Source organism: Cyprinodon variegatus, unplaced genomic scaffold (genome assembly GCF_000732505.1).
Source record: "Cyprinodon variegatus isolate N-32 unplaced genomic scaffold, C_variegatus-1.0 Scaffold138, whole genome shotgun sequence".
Classification (NCBI taxonomy): domain Eukaryota; kingdom Metazoa; phylum Chordata; class Actinopteri; order Cyprinodontiformes; family Cyprinodontidae; genus Cyprinodon; species Cyprinodon variegatus.
In genome coordinates, this window is record NW_015150591.1 from 696,606 (window position 1) to 703,111 (window position 6,506).

The following is a 6,506-nucleotide window of genomic DNA, read 5'->3' on the forward strand; positions in this document are numbered from 1 at the left end:
GGGATGGAACGGTTTATGAAAACCGTCCGAACCGTTCGGTTCGGTTCGCGTGTGTTGCATTCGGTTCATGCGCTGCTCCTTTTTCTCATAGGTGAAGCGTGTACACTCCAGAGCAGAAGGTGGCGGTACTGCGACCAAAGCCATCCACCAGTAGTAAACAAGAAGAAGAAGAAGAAGCGAAGCAACGTAGCCGGGTGTAGCAGAAAAAAATCAGTTGTTGTGGAGAATTGGGTGGGTATGGCGAGTGGGAAAGAACAGGAGTTGGAAGACGCGCCAGCAGCACTTTATAGGTCTGCTGTATGGGACCACTTTGCATTTAGAGTGACCTACGATGACGGCGGAAAGAAAGTTGTGGATAAAAGTGCAACAGTGTGCAAGCATTGTGCAACACGTTTTGTTTATGCTAACAGCAACATGACCAACATGTCATGCTAACCGCGAAATCCCACATACTCCATCAGTGCTCCGCTCCGCTGCGCTGCAGACCGCCTGCACAAAGCAAAGCCTACAGCCTCCACTGTGGCTCCCGTCCGCTCCGCTCTGAGTTCCTTGGAGATCATAGAGAGCATGCGCCAGATGATTAAATTCAAAGCAGCAAAACATCCGGAAATGATCCAGGGTTTCCGCGGATCATTAAAAACAATTACAATTCATTAATTTTTTTGGATTTTTTCATTAATTTCATAAATTTTTATGGGATTTCGGTGTAACAATCAACATATACCGAACCGAAAACAGTGACCACGAAACCGTGAATCGACCCGTGGATTTTGTGAACCGTTCCACCAAATTTTTAAATCCCTTTAAATAGAAATCAACTCAGTGTTCTTTTGACTTATTTTGCACTGCTCTGAACCTTCCATATCAATGCCTTTTGCACCATGTCTCTCCTACACTTGACTATTTGCCCACCGCTGTACTTTATAAATGGAAATGTCAACTTTACTGCCAAGTTGCTCATTCACTGTTGGAAAGCTGGATGCATCAAAATTTTGTTTTTTATACATTCTGTGTATAAAAAATTACGATCAAGTTTGTCTAAGTCTAACGATATTAGACTATAAAATGTATTAGTTTGACTTTATAAAATGTGTTCTAACCCATTTACTAGCAAAAAATCTATTTCTTCTTCTTATTTACATAAAATGTTAGTACATAAAGTTCTGCATGTTAAGTTTGTATAATTCAAATAACTTGTGGAACAAACTATCTGGTTTACTATCTAGCTCAACCAATTTTTCTCATCATAGTAGCTTCACCTGGTCTGGTGCTGTTGGGCTTTGACAACTGGAAGAAACATCAGTTGGGCTGCTGCCATCAACAACTTCGTATAGCTTTTTTTTCAGTGCTTTGTCTTGTTTCTCTCCAATACATAACTATGAGGTCCAGCTTTTAATGTGACTAACAAAGTAGTTTCGTTAGCTTTCTGGCTCATAGCTCATCTGTTTTACTGCTTCCTTCCTAGACATGCTCCCCCATGGAGGGTCTGCTCAAAATCCTACCACTATTAAAACCATAACATTTATGGGTGGATTTTATAAGGCATACAACTTGTTTATTTTTATCCAACAGGAACCACAATTTAATGAAATTGAGTTCTGCTCCTGAGAGCGCATGGGTTAAGAATGCTTAGAAAGCAGTATCTTCCTAATATTTAAAGTGGGTTCGCACCATGATCTGAGGTCCTGAAGACCATCAAAGGGTTTTTATCCAAGGTTATAATCACCAAAAGATAAAGAAGATATTTTTATACTGTGAAAATATTTAAAGTTCATGCCACTGAAGTAAAAAAAAAAAAAAGATTTTAAACCATGCTCTTTTCTTTGTCAACGCTTTGACTTTTGCAAGTGATGTTTCTGACTTTCAACAGAAGGTCAAAGCATGACTGTCATTTATTGGTCAAAAGTAGCAAGGAGATCGCATGCTTGAAAAAAGCTGCAAAGATATTAATCTCATTAATGGCAATAAGGGAAATAAAAAAAATATCTGAATTCAAGTATCTCTCATTGTTTGTTGCTAACAGTATGGGTACATAGTGAAACAAAAACATCTCTTTTGCTTGTATCGCTATATCTGTATAACTTGAACAAATATTTATTTTGTTAATGAATTAATGACTAAGTTTTTAATTAACAGGCAAATAATCTGAAAAAAAAAAGTGTTCTACTAGTATTCTATTTACCAAAAGTAAAACAGACAAACCTGAAACTATGCAATTTAACAAGTTCTGTTATTTGTTTGTTTTTTATCTTAAATGCAAAATTTATATTTTTTGGGATAATCACTGCTCTGAGTCTGTTATTTTCACCAAATGGCATGTTATAGGGCCTCTATAATTTGGTTAACAATTTAAATGCTCAGTTCATTGACAGTTATATTAATTAATAATTAACCATGAATAATCCAATGAAGTCTTGCAAACCTGTCAGGAATCCAATTTGTGTGGTCTGTTTTTGTGTTTCCTTTCCTCCTCCACCAGGTGGTGCCCCGTCCTCATTGGGTCTCCCTGCACACCTGCAGCTCATTGCCTCATTACCTGTGGAGTGTTCTTAAGCTGCTGACTGCCACTACCTCAGCGCCAGAGTGTTTGCCAATACTGGGCACTCTAGCCATGCTTAGTTAAGCAGAGTCTAACCTGAGTTTTGTTCGCCAGTTTTGGATTCTCTAGCCAAGCTGAGTTTTTCCTGAGTCAAACTGAGTTTTTTTCAACCTGAGTCTTAACTTTGTTTTTGTCTTTGCCTCTCGGCAGGAAGTCATCCTGCAAACTGGATTTGTTCGGTCCTTCTCTCTCTGGAAGGTTCAATTGAGCTTCTAACAGAGCTGGGGTTCCAAACAGGAATTTTGGATCCACTTTCCCCAAGAGGTCGTTTGAGCTTCACACCAAGCAAAGGTTTCATCTGCACCGCAGCCCGATCAAGTTCCGCAGGAAATCAGAGTGGCAGTCAGCTTCTCCTTTCACCAAGGAACAACCGCAGTCAGAGTAACCCAGTTCACCCATCACCAAACAAGACAATCTCTGGTACAATCCTCACAGTCTGGATTCCATTAAGGGACACCTTTCCCTGGAGAAGAGATTCTGCACCCTTTCCCTCCTATTCAAAAACAAAGATTCAAATTTCCCAATGAGCCTGACCTAACCACAGTGTCTTCCCCTCATCTTTCAGTCCCTGTTGAGCAGTGTACAGAGCAGCACTGGATTCATCACATTTCCCCTAAATAAACCTGTTTAAACTTTTCCCTGGTCTCTCTGGTCTTCTGCATCTTGGAGTCAGACCTTTAATATAATCATGACAAAACCTACTTCACTGTGTTATAATACAAAACTTATGTATTTATCCATAGTCTGAGATTATTAACTTTGTGAGGTGATCCTCAAACCACAAAACCACCGTGACTATTGCTGTTCCAAGCAGAAGAAAACAGATGACAGTACGAGACATTTAGGTTTCAATAGAAACACGCCACATGTGGAGCCAGTGACAATCCACTGTGGGACAGGGTTTGGCTTGTCAGCGTCACACTTAATTAACCTGTGCTGAAAACATGTTGCCTCTTCCAAATTAAAAATAGGACAGATGACAATAGTACAAAGAACAGCAATAATTGAATGTGTTGAATGAACACAGAGGCGATAAATTCAATTTCATTAGCTTCAATGATAGAAATGTTGACCCAACATTGTGCAATACGTATGTATATAACTCTTATATATCTGTCTTTAAAGTGTTTATTATTCTTTTCATTTAGTGGGGAAAAAATGGAAAGTCCCTCTGCTTTTGACCTGGCTATAAAAAAAAAAACAACAACTTTGTGGTGTCATGGTTTTGGTTTTGTTTATGTTTTATTTTGATTTTTCATTGTTCTAGGAATTTTTGATTGTATTTGAGTTATTAGATATTTCCTGTTTGCCCTCCTTTGTCAGTCTCCTTTTCCCTAGCTCCCTTCTTGCCTCCTCTGTTCACACCTGCTCCCAATCTGCTAATTAGCCTGGTCTTTGTTTCTCTCTCCCATATATTCTCCTCCTGTTCAGCCATTCTTTGCTGGTTTGTTGTCATTTCTTTGCCGCCTTGTTTTAGAGTATTCCTGGCCTTCAGTATTTTTGGATTTTTGTGGATTTATGTTTTGGATTTTTGCATCTGCTGAACATTTGGTTAATTAAACTTCAAGAAAACTCGTTCAGCTTCAGTCTGCATTTGGGTCCTGTCAAACCTCCAGCCCCACTGTGACAGGTGGATAGTGGAGTAAGATAAACCAGACTATAAGTTCAACCTGCCGCCTGTATGTAGGAAACGGAACGTATTCGTTGTCCTATGACCATAAATGATGCATCCTTAATTTCACTTTACATGTCACTTTACATCCTAGAAGCATGTGGTACTGTGGTATGTTTTCTTAAAAAATAAAATGGGTTTATTTTTTATTTTTTGTCAGTCAAAGTAAATTTTGCACATTTTACCTATTTTGATGTTAAATGAGAGCTAATTTACCCAGAACTAAAAATTATTTTTATTCATGTTAAGGATTTACTTGCATACTTAACCATGTGAACCGTTTGGCACAATATTAGCATGAAATGCAGATTTAAATTCTGTTCTTCGTTCTGTTTATTCCACCATAAAGTATGACTAACGTTATGTCTAAAGTCTCTATTTCAGTGGCATATTCACTGAAAAAGGTCACTTGATGGACGGACAGACGAATGTGCATTCAGTTATATGTCGATAATTTCTTTGATTAATCGAATAATAATCAGATAGTAAAAGGTGGCTTAAAGATTATTTTAAATAGAATTTATTTTCAGGCGAAGCTTAAACTATGCCATTCTGGACAGAGCATATTCATGGACAAAAATGCTTAGTTTTTTTTCATCTTGGGTTTCTTTTTCAGCCAATGGCATGGATTAGGGTCTGTATACACCAGTTAACCATTAATCGATAACTAAATTAGTTGACAATGATTTCAATAATCAATTAGTCACAATAATTGATTAATTGTTTGAGTAATATTTCATTAACACACAGTAACACTTCGATCATAAAATGTCAAGAAGAATATTACTGGGGTGACAGTGGCGTTGGATGTGGGAGTTTGCCCAGAAATCGAAGGGTTGACGGTTCAAGCCCCGTTTCCGACTTTCAGTGTCGTAGTGTCCTTGGGCAAGACACTTCACCTGCATTGTCTACTAATGGTGGTCAGAGGGCCCGGTGGCGCCAGTGTACGGCAGCCCCACTTCTGTCAGTGAGCCCCAGGGCAGCTGTGGCTACAATGTAGCTTGCCACCATCAGTGTGTGAGTGTTTGCGTGAATGGGTGAATGAATGTAGTGTAAAGCACTTTGGTCAAGTGTCCTGACTTGAATAAAGGCGCTAGATAAGTACATGCCATTTACCATTTACCATTTGACTGTTTTACTTTTAAAAAGTTGTCCTACAAGCCCTAAAATTAATAACCAGCTGATTTGATAGACAATATGGTTACCTTTGCAACAATGACAAAAACAATGCTCTGCATAATCTTCTGACATCTGACAACAAATGGTATGTGCCATAAAGCCATTTCACTCAGACACACGCCACAGAGGCAAGTCAGGAGTTGGAATTATAAGCAAGCTAGCATTGATCGATAGCGTTATTTAGAGGAATATTTTATCACATATTGGTTATCAATTAATCATATCAAATTCACAGTGACTTCTCTTTGAAGTATCTTTTTTTTGCATATTATTTCAGCGACTGAAAAGGTCTGCCCTGTTTAATACCCATTATCTCTGCACCTTCCATGAGCTTATCTACAAAGAGACACAAATACTGAAGTCTCACACACAGATCCGGCGATCAATCTCAACTCGGAAACAAATGTGTAAATCAGCAGGAAAATAATTGAATCCCAAAATAACTTCTTGTTCCCTCCTCCCCAACCTAAAAATCGAAAAAAAGGGAGCTCGATAATGAGTGCAGGCAGAATCTAGCTAAGAGATAAGAAGGTGCTCTGCTTAAGAAAACAAACCAACATACAATACTCATAAAATGCTAACGTCTACCAGCTTAAGGACCTCATGAAGTGGACAGAGTCATTTTACATAAGGGCTCTGAGACACATCCTGTCAACCATCACATTAATGTTTGCTGCTGCAATGCTTTAATGGGGCTTTGTGAGATGGCTCTTAATCTGTTAAGGCTGTGGTGCTTTAACACACAGGTACTGTACACTCACACGTTACACGAGGTTTTAATGATCTAAAAATAGACAAGTGGGCAGAAAGCAAAGAGGCACAAAGAGAACATCTGCATTTGGGCACCAGCAGGTTTACCAAACCACTAACCTCACCTACTGTTTAATATATATATATGTTAGGGATGTCCTGATACAACTGTTTAGTCATCAATATGATAACATTATTGCAGATATCTGTAAACACAGACACACACACGTGTGTGTGTATATATATATATATATATATATATATATATATATATATATACACACACACACACACACACACACAAAC